The sequence below is a fragment of the Mustela erminea genome, chromosome 5 (assembly GCF_009829155.1).
Source record: "Mustela erminea isolate mMusErm1 chromosome 5, mMusErm1.Pri, whole genome shotgun sequence".
Taxonomy (NCBI): domain Eukaryota; kingdom Metazoa; phylum Chordata; class Mammalia; order Carnivora; family Mustelidae; genus Mustela; species Mustela erminea.
The window spans coordinates 31,316,138-31,329,697 of record NC_045618.1 but is presented as its reverse complement, the minus strand read 5'-3'; the positions used below and the strand labels follow the sequence as shown (position 1 = coordinate 31,329,697).

General features: G+C 43.8%; 1 long non-coding RNA gene across 1 annotated transcript; it reads left to right on the top strand.

Moving 5' to 3' along the window:
• The first annotated feature begins 1,091 nt into the window (after window positions 1-1,091).
• Window positions 1,092-11,646, top strand: LOC116590555. Its single transcript, XR_004285651.1, has 3 exons — window positions 1,092-1,168; window positions 4,241-4,243; window positions 11,616-11,646. It is a non-coding gene; the product is annotated as an uncharacterized LOC116590555 (long non-coding RNA).
• The last annotated feature ends 1,914 nt before the right edge of the window (window positions 11,647-13,560 follow it).

Here is a 13,560-nt window from a genome sequence, read left to right as displayed (position 1 = left end):
ACATGTTGGATCAGGTAGGTCTGCAAGAGAATGTGGCTGTGGGGCACCTGGTGTTAATGAGGTCTGCACAGTTTGCTGTGGGAAGGGACGGATTTTGGAAAATTTCTTCCCAGGACATGTTGGATGGGGCAGGTCTACAGAAGAACACGGGGGGCAGGGCCTCCTGTTAGCAAGCCAGGTGGAGAGCGTTCATATGGCACTGGTTCCCATACTTAGTGGAATTTGTTTTGCAGGTAAAAGGAGCACATCACTTCACAATAGCCAAAGGTAAAGCAACCCAAGTGCCCATCGACAGGGGAATGGCTAAACAAAATGTGGTATATACATACAATGGAATATTATTCAACCTTAAAAAGGAAGGAAATTCTGACATATACTACAACATGGATGAACCTTGAGGACATTATGCTGATGAAATAATCCAGTCACAAAAAGACTGTATGATTCCACTTACATGAGGTACCTAAAACAGTCACATTCATATAGACAAAAAATAAAATGGTGGTTGCCAGGAGCTTGGGGGCAGGGAGGCAAGGAGAATGGAGAGTTATTGTTTAATGGGTACAGAGTTTCAGTTTGGGAAGGTAAAGTTCTCAAATGGATGGTGGTGGTGGTTGCACAGTAATATGAATGTACTTAATGCCATTGAACTTCACCCTTACAAAAAAGTTAAGATGGGGCTCCTGGGTGGTACAGTCGGTTAGGTGTCCAACTCTTGATTTTGGCCCAGGGTGTCATCTCTGGTTCCAGGCTCTGCACTCAGCATGGAGTCTGCTTGAGACTCTCTCCCTCTACCCCTTACCCCCTCCCCTGAATGCACACATACTCTTTCTCTAAAATGGATAAAGAAAATCTTTTTAAAAAATTAAGATGGTAGTTTCACGTTACATATATTGTACCAAAATTTTAAAAATTATTTATTTATTGGAGAAGGGGAGAGGGAGAGGGTATGCATGCTTGATGGGGAGGGCCAGAGGGAGAGGGAGAGAGAATCCCAAGCAGTCTCCTTCCTGAGTGCGGAGTCCAAGGTGGGGCTTGATCCCACAACTCTGAGATCACGACCTGAGCCAAAACCAAGAGTCAGATGCTTTTTTTTAAAAAAAGATTTTATTTATTTTTTTGACAAGGAGAGACATAGTGAAAGAGGGAACGCAAATAGGGGGAGTGGGTATGGGAAAACAGGCTTCCTACAGACCAGGGAGCCGGATGCAGGGTTCGATCGCAGGACCCTGGGATCATGACTCAAGCCAAAGGTAGATGATTAATGACTGAACCACCCAGGCACCCCCAAGAGTCAGACACAACCAACTGTGCCACCCAGGAGCCCTTATTTTATCACAGTTTCTAAAATGGAGAAGACCCCCCATCACCACACACCCATCCAAAAAAAGGAACAGATCAAAATTTGAATGATCCCGTCTGTCAGTCACTGGGCTGGAACTCCTCCAACCCTTCACTTGACAGGAAACTATTCTATGAATAGAGATTATGAGCTCACTGAAATGACTATAAAATATAAAGATAGGTATTGCTGTGCATGTGGGTCTCTTCCTTCCTCTGGAGCCTGAAATAAATAGGACTACCTTTATGGCTGAACATTAATTTCACAAATGTTCAAGCGCCTATTTTATGCAAGGCATTATGCCAGCAGCTGGGGGAAAATGTGAAAATGAAGCACATACAAGAAGTTCATAGTCTGGAAGGGATAGGTCCATGCATAAATTTTTTCATGAATAATTTGAGTATGAGATAAAACATGAAACGTTCCCTTTTCTGTGCCCTTAAAGCACCCTGTACTTCTCAGTTATGGTATGTGTTCCACTGTATTGTCATTAGCTTCATGTTTCCTATTCCCACACTGTCGGAAGATTGTGTTCATCATCCCTGTCCCCACACCCTTCACTGCGGAACTGTGCAGCCAGTGTCTGCCCACCATGCGAAGCATAACCTGCCAGCCCCTTGATTCTGGTTTCCACCATCTGACTTGCTTTGGCCAGGGGAATGTTAGCAACTGTGATGGCTTGATACGGACTTGAACATCGGGAGCTACCCTTTGTGCCTCTCTGCTGTCACTGTGAGACCATGCCTGCGCTGGCCCGTGGTGGACGACAGGTACACATTGCAGAGCTGAATCTCCTGAATTGCCCCCGCAGAGGCCAGCCCAGGCAGCTGAGTGCCAGATGACCCTCTAGACGTGTCAGTGAGGCCAGCCAAAAGAAGTGTACAAATGGTAATTGTACAGCTTGATGAATTTTCACTAAGCGCACATGTCCATATCATCACCTCCCAGATCTAAAACCAGAACATTCACCACTGCTTGGGAGCACCTCCTTTCTAGTCATTATCCACATCTTCCTCCAAAGATAACCATTATCTTGACTTCTCACCCCAAAATTAGGTTTTGCCTGCTTTTGAACTTCTAAACGGAATCATACCGTGTGTAGTCTTTTGGTCTGGCTTCGTTTGTTCAACATTATGTTAATGAGATTTTCACTGGTTGCTGGGAACAGCAGTAGTTCCTTCATCTGCATTGCTCTGCAGTATAGATGGACTGACTGTATCACAATGTGTTTATTAATTCTACTATTTGGTGTGTTTCCCAATCAAAGCTATTAGGAATGGTGCTGCAGTGAATATTCGTACACGTCTTTTTGGTGAGCGTACGCGTGTGTTTCTCTTGTATACATAGAATTGCTGGGATATAGGATAAGTGTGTGTTCAGCTTCATACATGCTGCCAAACAGACTTCCCCAGTAGTTGTACCAGTTTATTCTCCCAGCAGAAATGTATGAGTCCCACTTTCTCTACTTTCTTGCAAACACTTGGTATTGTCAATTCTTTTCATTTTAGTCATTCCAGTGGGTGTGCAGTAATATCTGATTTTTGGCTTTAATTCACATATGCCTTATGACTAGTGAACATGAATACATTTAACTATGAGCATTCAAGTGAACAGACACTTTTCTGAAGTGTCTGTTCATGTAAGATTCAAGTTTGTGCCTGGGAGAGACTTCTGCTACAGGATCAGAAGGACAGCTAGGCAGGTCATAAGGCTTTTGGCAAGAGATCCTGAAGATAAAAAAGAACTTTGCATCAGCTCACACCCAGCCTTATATACATTAGGAATAATACAGAGAGATTCTAGCATAAAACACTGAATGCTATGAAACTTAAATCAATACCTGAGAAGGAGGTGATGGGTTGGACACATAATAATGTGGGAGTCTTCAAAGGAACTTATTGGCTGGTTGCTGATAGACTCACATGTTTTTAGACATCTTGGAAACACCAGGACTTCGGGGTCTGATTCATAGCAACACAGGCTCAGAAAGGAGCTTTTGTCAACACAGTAGGTCAGAAATTAATATAAAAACCAGAAGGCTAGAAAGCCAAAGTTGGTGTCATCACAATTCCGGACTTTAAGCTCTATTACAAAGCTGTCATCATCAAGACAGCATGGTACTGGCACAAAAACAGACACATAGATCAATGGAACAGAGTAGAGAGCCCAGAAATAGACCCTCAACTCTATGGTCAACTAATCTTCGACAAAGCAGGAAAGAATGTCCAATGGAAAAAGGACAGCCTCTTCAATAAATGGTGTTGGGAAAATTGGACAGCCACATGCAGAAAAATGAAGTTGGACCATTTCCTTACACCACACACAAAAATAGACTCAAAATGGATGAAGGACCTCAATGTGAGAAAGGAATCCATCAAAATCCTTGAGGAGAACACAGGCAGCAACCTCTTCGACCTCAGCCGCAGCAACATCTTCCTAGGAACATCATCAAAGGCAAGGGAAACATGGGCAAAAATGAACTATTGGGATTTTATCAAGATCAAAAGCTTTTGCACAGCAAAGGAAACAGTTAACAAGACCAAAAGACAACTGACAGAATGGGAGAAGATATTTGCAAACGACATATCAGATAAAGGGCTAGTGTCCAAAATTTATAAAGAACTTAGCAAACTCAACACCCAAAGAACAAATAATCCAATCAAGAAATGGGCAGAGGACATGAACAGACATTTCTGCAAAGAAGACATCCAGATGGCCAACAGACACATGAAAAAGTGCTCCATGTCACTTGGTATCAGGGAAATACAAATCAAAACCACAATGAGATATCACCTCACACCAGTCAGAATGGCTAAAATTAACAAGTCAGGAAATGACAGATGCTGGCTAGGATGCGGAGAAAGGGGACCCCTCCTACACTGTTGGTGGGAATGCAAGCTGGTACAACCACTCTGGAAAACAGCATGGAGGTTCCTCAAAATGTTGAAAATAGAACTGCCCTATGACCCAGCAATTGCACTACTGGGTATTTACCCTAAAGATACAACATAGTGATCCGAAGGGGCACGTACACCCGAATGTTTATAGCAGCAATGTCTACAAGAGCCAAACTATGGAAAGAACCTAGATGTCCATCAACAGATGAATGGATAAAGAAGATGTGGTATATATACACAATGGAATACTATGCAGCCATCAAAAGAAATGAAATCTTGCCATTTGCGATGATGTGGATGGAACTAGAGGGCATCATGCTTAGCGAAATAAGTCAATTGGAGAAAGACAACTATCATATGATCTCCCTGATATGAGGAAGTGGAGATGCAACATGGGGGGTTAAGGGGGTAGGAGAAGAATAAATGAAACAAGATGGGATTGGGAGGGAGACAAACCATAAGTGACTCTTAATCTCACAAAACAAAGGGAGGGTTGCTGGGGGAGGGGGGCTGGAAGAAGGGGGGTGGGGTTATGGACCTTGGGGAGGGTATGTGCTATGGTGAGTGCTGTGAAGTGTGTAAACCTGGCGATTCACAGACCTATACCCCTGGTGATAAAAATATATTATATGTTTATAAAAAATAAAAAACATTAATTAAAAAAAAACTTTTAAAAAACCCCAAAACCCAGAAGGCTGATGTATTAGTTTATGCTGTGAGTGAGAATTGCCAAGCATTCTGGTCTCTGATTAGAGTACTCTCTCCCTATAAGAAAATAATTTGGGGGACGCCTGGGTGACTCAGTTGGTTAAGCCACTGCCTTCGGCTCAGGTCATGATCCCAGGGTCCTGGGATCGAGTCTCCTGCATCAGGCTTCTTGCTCAGCAGGGAGCCTGCTTCTCTCTCTGCCTCTGCCTGCCACTTTGCCTGTTTGTGTTCTCTCTCTCTCTGATAAATAAATAAAATCTTCTAAAAACAAAATTAAAAAAAAAAAGAAAGTAAATAACTTGGGAGGTCGAATGCAATCAGAAGCCTGCATAATGAGCTGGAATCAGAGCACCAGAATGAGAGATGGAGGCTGGGAGTAACAGGAGAGTGCTCCCAAGTCCTTCACAGTAAAAATGGGTCTGCCATTAGACCTGGACAAGATATGACCTTGGACCAGGCTTCTCTCTTCCCCTCCAATGCATGGATCGATGAATGCTGTCGATGTTACTTTAGAGACTCTCTCTTTTCTTGCTATTTCCAGTGCTAACTAATCCACTTTTTGATTGATTCCTTCTTTCTTTAGCTGTCCTGGTGGACATTTGTTGATTGTGTTCCTATCATCCATTTCCCTACGTTACTCCCCGGAGGCCCCCAACTCCTTTTTAAGAAACCATAGTTTCCATTTGGGAATCTGATCTGTGTAATTCCTAGGATGAGTCCACCACAAATCTCAGTTTAGAGCTTGCTACCTAGGCTGAGCAAATGAGCACATTCCATTCTCCAAATCCCGTCTTCGGTTGGGATTGTCAGCTGCAAATGCTGGGACCTGATAACCCTCTATTTGCTATTGGGCACGAATGACAAATCTTGTAGCCCTATGAGCATCTGAGGGTCAAAAGGGGAGTCAGCCTCAGATTATTTGGACACACAAGAGGCAAAGTGGAAAGCTAGAGAGAAACCAGATTCTTGGTGATTTCATTAAGCTGTTGGATCAAGCTGTTGGACTTTTCAGTTACTTGAGCCAAGGTATTCCCTTTCTTGTGTAAACAGTTTGCATTGGTCTGGCAGACCCAGTTGACTATCCAATATCTATTCTCTTTTTCTTCCTTATTTACAGATCCTCCAGAACCTTCTATGACTAATAATATTTAGCTTATGGGACCCCTGCGTGGCTTAGTCAGTTAAGCTACTGCCTTCGGCTCAGGTCTTGATCCCAGAGTCCTGGGATCGAGTCCTGCATCACGCTCCCTACTCAGGGTGGCAATGCAGCCAATAAGATGCAAGTGAAACTCACTGGGAAAATTGATTCTATAAAAGTGACGAACTTCCTGACTAAAAAAAAAAAAAGAGCGCAGATTCACTGGCGCAAGCATTTTGCCTCCCTCTATCCCCTTCTTCCGGCCTGCAGAGCAAATACAACATCCAGAAGTGGGACAGAAAACTTGTGATCATAAAGCCAAAAGACACTAAGGATGGCCAAAGAAGGTAGAAGGAGCCTAATTCTGTGAACAGCTATGCCAACCTGGACTGCATATGCCAGACTTGTCCTAACATGAGAAAAGTAAAGTAAAAAAAGTTAGCCACTCTGTTGGGTTTTTGTGAAATGCAGCCAAATGCAATCACTTGGAGAATTCAGCCCATGAAACATGGACTTTACTGCCTGGTAGAGATGGGGGCTTGGGCTGTGAGGGTGCAGACCTTACAGACTGGAACACCCACAGCCTCCTTATGCAGTGGTGAAACATTGGGTCCCTTTGTTCTCCGATGAGAGATACCCTACATGCAACCAAGTCTGTTGTGTCGGGGAGATAACTGGAATAATTCAGAATAATAGCACGCGCAGGCTGCTTTGCTCCACTTTACACCGAGTCCCGAGAGACGTCCGTGCACTAGAGTGATCTAAAGGAAAAAGGGAAGGAAGTACTTGTTTACTGAGTTTCTTCACTAAGGAAAAACACTCCGCCTAGGGACCTTAAATCTTTGACGGAACCTCATAATTTGGAGATTTGCAGGATTGGAAAAAGATCGTTCTTTCTCTTCTCTAAATAGGAGTGGTGGCTGCTGAGCAGTACCTTAGAAGAAGATAAGACTAGGGCGCCTGGGTGGCTTAGTGGGTTAAGCCTCTGCCTTCCGCTCAGGTCATGATCAGGGTCCTGCGTTCAAGTCCTGCATCAGGTTCCTTGCTCAGCAGGGAGCCTGCTTCTCCCTCTCCCTCTGCAGCTCCCCCTGCTTGTGCTCTCTCTCTCAAATACATTCTTCCTCTCAAATAAATAAAATAAAAATTAAAAAAAAAAAAGATGACAGGTGTTCTAGAATTTTCCTAACCACCTTCCTTTAAGAGCCACCACTTGACAGAAGAAGTGGGGTCTGCAAAGCATTCTCTTTCCACTCCAGTCTTTTTTTTCCATTTGTCTAAAGTCAGTAAACATTAAGTTGAGGGCTTGAGGCATAGGCAGAACACAGGGGCCAGAAGGTTATAGAGGAGGACTTTCAGGTGTAAAGACCAGGGCTATGTGATGCCTGGGTGGTTCCTTTGGCTCAGGTCATTGTCTCAGGGTCATGAGATTGAGCCCCATGTCTGGCTCCATGCTGGGGTATGGAGTCTACTTGAGATTCTCTCTCTCCCTCTCTGCCCCTCCCCATTTGTGCTCTCTCTCTTTAAAAAAAAAAAAAAAAAAAAATCGTGGCGATATAGGAACTTTGGCTGTGGCTATTCACACCTAGGACTGAATGAGAGGCAAATAGACTAAAAGCCTACAACATTTTTGAGGGAATCATATCATCAAAAATGAGAATTTAAGAATCTGGCCAGCAGTACCTTATCATTTTTCGGCCCATTCTGCTGTGGGTGTTCAGGTTCCCAGAGTTCACTTCTGATATGCTTGAAGAGGACAAAGAACAAGAAGTCCTCTCCAAAGGACTTCGAGGACCGCAGAGCTCAGTCAAAGAGGCATATCCTCCCAGAGAGTAGGTTGGGGAGTAAGGAAATTACTGTCAGGGAGAAAGTCCTGGTCGCTCCTGTCTAGCAGAATCTGGTGTTTGCGGTGGATGTACCTCCCGTTCTTCCCCTTCCTTTGTGGGAGCTGTATTTCACTCCTTTTCCTCTTCTATATGGAAAATTCTGGGGGAAAATAACTTGCCTTTTAGTTTGCAGGTCACTGGACTCCGAGGCTTCCCATCAGGGTTACGTGGAGGAAACTACTTCCTGACTAGGGATCTGGGCTTTTGAGATGAATGTGATGTCTGGGTGAGACCTCAGCACTGTCTCCATTGTTGGGGGGGTGGGTGTATCCTACCTGTGGGAGGACGGATAGCCCAAACGGTGGTCTGTGGCAGTCACTGCTTTTTCCTACCCAAAACAATTCTCCTTGTCTTCTTTATTAGCGGAACCTTAAATTTGTTTGGAAAAGCAGTATGCCTAGCTAAAAACTACACCAAGGTTTTCTAGCCAACGAGACATCAGCAAAGTTCTGCCAAGGATATCTGGAAATGCTTTGCTTTCTGGCTGGAAGTATCATTCCTTCTCTCCTTTTCACTTCTTCTCTTCTTGCCTGGAACCAGATGGAAATTTGAATCCACAGGAAGGAATGAGGAGCATTGGAATTGGCAAATATGTGGATAAATGTCAAAGACTACTTACTTTTCTTGGTTTTTGTACATGCATGTGACTAGTTAAAAATAACGTAGGAGTTTCCCTTTTCTCTGCTCTGGAATATTTTAAGTAGCTTGGAAGGTTTAGGAGATTCTCCTGTGAATCCATCTGGGTCTCGTGTCTTTTTGAGGAGTAACCCGTTCATGTTTTATGCTTACTGGGGTCAATTTCAGTGAATAATATCCTCCTAGGAAATCACAATTGGTTTTTTAATGTTTTGTATCTAGACTTGGGAAAAGTCGTATCTTAAGATTTTTAATTTTTCTTCTGTTTCAATGGCCAGTTCCCCGTCACTTCTTATCTTTCCATATTTATACCTTTTGTTTTTTGTTCCTGATTAGGTTAGCTAATGGTTTGTTTGATTGACTGGATTGGATTGATTTTTTAAGAACCAGCTGTTGAATGGATTTATTCTTTTTAGATTTTTTTCCTGCTCTCTAACTCTTTAATTTCTGCTTCTATCTTTATTTTATTTTATTTTATTTTTAAAGATTTTATTTATTTATTTGACAGAGAGAGAGATCACAAGTAGGCAGAGAGGCAGGCGGGGGGGTGGGGGGGGGCGGAGCAGATTCCCTGCTGAGCAGAGAGCCCGATGTGGGGCTGAATCCCAGGTCCCTGAGATCATGACCTGAGCCGAAGGCAGAGACTTTAACCCACTGAGCCACCAGGCGCACCTCTTTATTTTTATTTTTTTATTTTTTTTAAAGAAAGTAGTTTCTTTCTTTCTTTTTTTTTTTTTTTTTAAAGATTTTATTGATTTATTTGACAGAGAGAGAGTGAGAGAGGGAACACCAACAGAGGAAGTGGAAGAGGGAGAAGAAGGCTTCTAGCTGCGCAGGGAGCCTGCTGGGGGGCTCCATTCCAGCACCCTGGGATCATGACTTGAGCTGAAGGCAGACGCTCAACCCCCTGAGCCACCCAGGCATCCTGCTTTTATCTTTAATAGTCCCTTTATTCTGCTTTCTTTTGGTTTACTTATTTTTTTAAGCTTTTGAATTGATGTTTAATTTTACTGTTACAGGTAACTTCATGTAATATATTTTCTTCCAACAACCACTTTTGCAGTATCTCATAGCTTCAGTTAACCTTTTTTCATAATTGTTATTTCATAAAATTCTGCAGTTTTGGTTTGTATTGCCTTATTGGCCCACAAGCTTAATACAGTTGTTTTTTTTTTAATTGGTGGAGGTATCTTTTTGCTCTTAATTTTGTTATTATCATTTTTTTGACTTGTGATAAGAGAATGTTGCTTACATTATTGTTTGTTTGTTTGTTTTAAGATTTTGGTTTTTTATTTGACAGACTGAGATCACAAGTAGGCAGAGAGGCAGGCGGGGGGGGTGGGTGGCGAAGCAGGCTCGCCGCTGAGCAGAGAACCTGATGTGGGGCTCTATCCCAGGACCCTGGGATCATGACCTGAGCTGAAGGCAGAGGCTTTAACCCACTGAGCCACCCAGGCACCCCCATCACTGTTATTCTTAAAGTTACTGATGGGGCGCCTGGGTTAAGTGGCTGCCTTTGGCTCAGGTTATGATCCCAGGGTCCTGGGATTGAGCCCTGCATCAGATTCCCTGCTTGGTGGGAATTCTGCTTGTTCCTCTCCCTCTGCCTCTTCCCCCACTCCTGCTTTCTCTCTCTTTCTCTCTCTTATTCAAATAAATAAATAAAATCTTTAAAAAAAAAAATAAAGTTACTGAGATTTTCTTTTGCGATCCATTTTCACAAGTGTTCTTTTCGATTACCCAGTAGCCAGTGTTGTGATCCACCAGACTTCAGACCTGTCCTTGGTGCCTCCCCTCGTGGTATTGAGCCCTCTCCTTCTGAGGCTAGTTGGAGCTGATGTTGTTGGTATTGGCCTCCTCTAGGACCAGCTATACTCCTCTCCTCTCTTCCAGGCACCATCCCTACCCTCCCCCAAGTCCCAGTTCTGCTGTGAGCTCTGGAGCTGGCTCTGCGAGTTCCAGATATGCATCTCCCCATTTACATGTAAATTGAAGTGTGAGGTATTCTCTGTCTCCTAGGATGCTGTAGGTGAGAGCTGGGGTGATTTCATTTGCTGTCATTGTTGATCTGTATGGTTTCAGGAGGATTGTGAAGGGATTTAGGTATTTGCCATTATTCTATGGGAATCAGGGAGCTCTGTGCTTTCCTTTTATCATATCTACCTTGCTGTTTCTTCTTCCAGTCCCGTCTTCCACTGGTTTACTCAAATATTCTCTTTTGCCCATTCCTTTCCCTGAACATTGAAGTCACAGTTCTATTTCTGTCCTCTGAGTGGTAACCGCGAAAAGTGTAGCACGCATATTCAGCTTAGCAAAGTCTAAAGTTAACATTACTGCCTTCCTTTCAAACGACCTAAGGACCTTGGGAGGCTTTGACTCCTGTCATCTCCCTCTCATGTTGCTTCTATTCTTGCCAGACAATTTGGAGTGCTTACCGTGTGCCAGCTTGATACAATAATGAACAAATGGGGGGAGGGTAGAACTCCTGTTCTAAAGGATTTGCATTTTAGTGGGAAAGACAAACAAGATACAAATTTATTTTTGTTTTTTTTTAAGATTTTATTTATTTATTTGACACACAGAGAGACAGCTGGAGAGGGAACACAACAGGGGGAGTGGAAGAGAGAGAAACAGATTTCCTGCAGAGCAGGGAGCATGACCTGGGGCTTGATCCCAGGACCTTGGGATCATGACAGGGGCTGAAGGCAGATGCTTAACAACTGAGCCACCCAGGCATCCCATAAGATACAAATTTAAAATATGTAATATGTTACATGATGAAAAGTACTACAGAGCAAAAATTAAGAAAGGTAGGGGAATATGAAATCTACACTGTGTGTGTGCACATGTGTGTGTGCTTGTGTGTATGTGTGTGTAGCTAGCCATGCAGGTATCTTGGGGGAGAACATTCTGGCCACAGAGAATATCAGATGCAAAAGCCTCAGAGGACTTTTTTTTTTAAAGATTTTATTTATTTATTTGAGAGAGAGCACAAGAGGGGGGAGGGTCAGTGGGAGAAGCAGACTCTCCGCTGAGCAGGGAGCCCAACATGGACTCGATCCCGATCCCAGTACTCCAGGATCATGACTTGAGCTGAAAGCAGACAGTTAACCAACTGAGCCACCCAGGTGTTCCCGTTAGAGGACTTTCTGACAAGGAGGCCTGTGAGGCTGCGGGGAAGAGACAGAGGGAAGGATGGTAGGATTTGGGATCACAGGAGCTCATGAGGGGACCGAAGTAGAGCCTCACAAGGACTACAGTCTGGACTGTAGTCATATTAGGGACTTCGGCTTTTATTCCAAGATGGGCCTCCAGTGAAGGGTGCTGAACAGAGGAACTACGTGGTCTGGCTTATGTTGTACCAGGAGCACATAGGTTACTGAGAACAGATGGCTAAGCTGGGTCCATTAGGAGGTTACTGCAGTAAGCCACGTTGAGAGGTGGTGATGACTGGCCCAAGCTAGGGCACCAGGTGGGGGTGTGTGTGTGTGTGTGTGACAGGACATGGTTGTATTCTAAATGTATTTTGGAAGTTAAGCTGACAGATGACTGATCAGTGTTAAAAACAAAGCAACAGACCCAAAATGGAGTCACTTATGCTAAGCCCCACATCACCAAATGGAGACTTTACTGAACTATAGTTCTGCCATCTCCCAGAAGTAAAATCTTAAATCTATTGATCAGGAATCACTCGGTCTGCACTAGTGAGGTAATCTGTCTGATAGAACCTTGCCATCCCCTAGGGAAAGTGACCTTACCATCACAATCCACTATTTTGCTGGTATAGTTTCTTTATTCCCTCTCCCTTCTGCCTATAAGTCTTTCACTTCGTATAACACTTGGGGCTCCTTTCTCCTTGCTAGATGGGATGCTGCCTGATTAAAGAATTGCTGAATAAGGGGCACCTAGGTGGCTCAGTGGGTTAAGCCTCTGCCTTCGGCTCCGGTCATGATCCGAGGGTCCTGGGATCAAGTCCCACATCGGGCTCTCTGCTCAGCAGGGAGTCTGCTCCCCCCCCCCCCCCGCCCACCTGCATCTCTGCCTACTTGTGATCTCTGTCAAATAAATAAATAAAATCTTAAAAAAAAAAAAAAAAGAATTGTTGAATAAAGCCAGTAAGAGCTTTAAGATTTATTTGGTTGAATTTTGTTTTTTAATACAAATGAAGTGTAAAGAAAAGCAAGAGGACAAGGATGACACCCAAAGCGTTGCCTTGAGCAGCTGGAAGGATAGAGTGGCCACTAACTTCTATTGACTGGCATTTAGTCACATGCTGTAGGAGGCCAGAATCTAGGAATGCCCTCAGTGCTCTGTGAAATCTCTTCCTTAGGAGTGTGGGTATGATCTCATGATGTGGTCCTGTTATGTTACATAATAAAAAGAAGGCTACCCAGGTGGGCTGGCTCTAATCACAGGCCCTTTAAATGCACAGCTTTTTCCTACTGGTGAGCAGAAAGGGAAGTCAAAGATTCAAAGCCTGAGAAGGACTTGCTGTACTGATGCCATTTTAAAGATGGAGAGGGCACAAGAGGAGGGTCCAGGCAGCCTCGAGGAACAGAGAACAGGGGACGGGACCTCAGACCCGTGGCCCCAAGGATCTGGCTTCCACTAAGAGCCTGAGTGAGTTTAGAAGCAGGTTCTTACCCAGAACCTCCAGACCTGACACCTTGATTTTGGCCTTGTGGAACCCTGAACAGAAAACAACCAAACTCAGACTTCTGACCTACAGAACTCTGGGATAATAAGTGGTGTTGTTATAAGCTACTAAGTTTGTGGTAACTCTTTACTGTGCAATTAAAACAAACAAAGCCTCAGGGCCACACACAACTCTTAGGGAGGTCGGGAGATGGTGTCTCCAGCTGGCTATTCATATGTGTTGTCAAACTTGAGAGTGGGATGTGTCTATAATAAAACAAAGAGAAGAATGAATGCTGGGGAGATGATAAAATGTTCTTG